Source organism: Austrofundulus limnaeus, unplaced genomic scaffold (genome assembly GCF_001266775.1).
Source record: "Austrofundulus limnaeus strain Quisiro unplaced genomic scaffold, Austrofundulus_limnaeus-1.0 Scaffold157, whole genome shotgun sequence".
Lineage (NCBI taxonomy): Eukaryota > Metazoa > Chordata > Actinopteri > Cyprinodontiformes > Rivulidae > Austrofundulus > Austrofundulus limnaeus.
Genome location: NW_013952559.1, coordinates 316,918 through 320,092, shown reverse-complemented (window position 1 = coordinate 320,092; position 3,175 = coordinate 316,918).

The window sequence follows — 3,175 nt, the reverse complement described above, 5'->3', positions numbered from 1 at the left end:
GGAACTGGTGGCTTCGGTCCAGGAGGTGCTGGAACTGGTGGTTTCGGACCAGGAGGTGCTGGAACTGGTGGCTTCGGTCCAGGAGGTGCTGGAACTGGTGGTTTCGGACCAGGAGGTGCTGGAACTGGTGGCTTCGGACCAGGAGGTGCTGGAACTGGTGGCTTCGGACCAGGAGGTGCTGGAACTGGTGGTTTCGGTCCAGGAGGTGCTGGAACTGGTGGCTTCGGACCAGGAGGCGCTGGAACTGGTGGCTTCGGACCAGGAGGAACTGGAACTGGTGGTTTCGGTCCAGGAGGTGCTGGAACTGGTGGCTTCGGACCAGGAGGTGCTGGAACTGGTGGCTTACCAGGTTAGTTCAAAAGAAGCCCTGACAAAACTTGTATTTTCATAATATAATGAGCTACATTTTTATATCTGAAAATAATTACAATCATATCTGATCAATGTGCAGTTAAAATTTGTCTGCCTGGAAGTTGAGCCAAAATGGTGTTATAGGGCGTAATTTGTTTGTTGCTCCAGCAGGGGGTGCTGGCCCAGGATATGGTGGAGTGGCTGGAGGAGGATATCCAGGTAAAACTGACCATCACTACCCACATAACAAGCAGTTAGAGACGACTTAATGAAAAAATTATGAATCCTTTCATTCTGTCATGGTTGCTGTTGTATTAATACTCATGTTCCTGCTGAGATTTTTTTTTTTAATGAATGAAACTCCTGGGAACATTATGAACTGTTGTCTTTCCTGTCATTGTTCTCTAGGATACGCAGGAACTGGACAAAAATGTAAGAAAACTCACTTTGTCTTCTGGGAAAAAGGCAACCAAAGTATCTGAACACACAGCCTGTCATTAACAAAAATGTTCAGTCTTCTTCTACATTTTAAGCATCCCTTTAGTTCAGGCTTTATATTAAAGCATAAAAATACTCATTTTATTATTAAAAGTCTAGTAAATACTGTGTTACTAGACTAGCATGTTTTTTTGATAATTTCTTGTTTAATTATAAGGAGACTCACAGTTTTCATTTTCTTCAGCCAAGGCACAAAAAGCAGCCAAATACGCAGCCATGCAAGCCTTACTTGGATCTGGAGGCTACAGAGGTAAAACATCACACACACTATCATTTAACATTGAGCCGTATCGTCACACTGTCATTCAGTCTTGAATATAAAAAAATGTAGACATTAGAAATGAAAGCACCTGTTACATAAGCAGGTTGTGTTTTCTGCAGAAAACTCTGCTGCAATCAGTCACAAAAATAGGAACATTGTGGCTGTTTGTGATGACGACAATAGCGTGAAGATAGAAAACTTTTTGATTTAGTCAAAGTTTTTGATAAACATCTATGCCAGCGTGTGCAATGCGTGTGCTGTATGTCTAACCAAGAATAACTGTCCATGCTCTGGTTATCAGGCGGAGGCTGTCAGGGTAACTATTGTGGCCGGAGGAGGAAGTGAGCAACCAACAGACAGGAAGTGACCTCATTGAAACAACAGTGGTGCTACAGCATGAATACAGATTGTGAATGTCCTACCTGCCTTAAAAGCTGAGGCCTCAACACATTCCACGTTACTTTTTTTTAATTTAAAGTAGTTGCTTTTACCATTTTTGTTATCAAGTTATTTCCATCAGTGAAGCACTGTGTAACTTTTAGTGGATCCAAACTACCAGGCTGAGAACCTGAAATAAAGAGTGAGCTTTTTTTTGTTAGTAAAGTCTGTTTTGTGATTGTTTTATTTTTGTATAAGAATGACTTTTCTGTGCTGAGACTAATACCAAAGACTCCCTCAGGGCGGCTCTTTTAGACCAGTCTGCATGTTGACACGTTACAGAATGACATTTAAGGAGAAAAACTGAAACATTTAGCTTTAGTTTCTAAATCAAAATACAAACACGTGGCTAATCTTTGGAGACAGCTGTTAATTTGGGGAATATCCATGTTGAATGTGTTGTGACTTATTTTCTGATCATGTCTCTGTACTCAGACCTTATGATCTGCAGATGGCTACTTCCACATACAGTTTTACGACACAAATACGTTCAAGTGTACAATTTTAGTTAACATGTTTTTTTTAAAGGAGTGCATTTGTCTCGAGTATGATGTGATTCTGTTTTCTGTTGACAAAAACTTTTAAAACTACATGTTGCGGTAGCGTGACAAAAACACGACGATGCATTCAAATGACATCTGTGACTGTTTTCCTTCCTTTGACGAACCTCCATAAACACTGTCTAAAAGTGCTCACGTTTACTAGAATTTTAAATTGCGCTGAGAAATGCATTTAGTCTCATTTTGCAAATTAAATGCATCAAAAAGTGTTTGATTTACTTATTCGATGAGTGGGTGGTTTGAACTTACCTTTACAGGTAGAAGTGCTTTGTCTTATACATTTTCCTTGAATGTGTTTTGCATTAGAATAGCCTGTGATGTCATGAGGATAAAAAAGCATGTACCTGAATGTTACTATATGCTTGAGCAAGCCTTTGAGTCTCTATCATGAAGCTCAATGTGTTTTTACCATCTCTGTACATATGAACTATAAGGAAAATGATGCACTTCTGTATGTTTTTTTTTTTTTCTGAAGTAAACAAATAAGACCTGACCTCCTGGACKCAGTTCATTTTTGTTGAAAAGTATTGATGTTACCATCTTTCTATTAGGGTTTGGCATATGCATATGGTGTTCAATTAATCATCAGAAAAATATTAATTGATTATTTTTTTGGCACTTGATTAATATGATAAATGGCAACAGGCAGAGTCTGCTCAGTGCTCCTCTCTGCTTCAAATATGACGAACATTTAAAAAAATTCTGTAATTTATTTATCTATCAACACAATTTAAAATTTGATGTATAGCCTGAAGTCTGTAACTTTGACACAATTTGGAACAGATTTTTACAAAGAGCAAATATTTCCCACTAAATTGGTCATATGAGGACATAAGGGCATCCAGGGACTCCAGAGGATTAATCGTCAAATTAATCATTGTTGACTAAATACCCTCAATTAATTGTGATAAATTATTTTGCCAATATTGCCCAACCCTACTTTCTACAAAAATGTGAAGCAATAAATTAAGTTTTTAGCTAAAAGGAAGCTTAAACTCAGAAACAGATGTTCATGTAGACATTTTTATGTGCTGTGGCTTTTTTATACAGTACATATATATATATA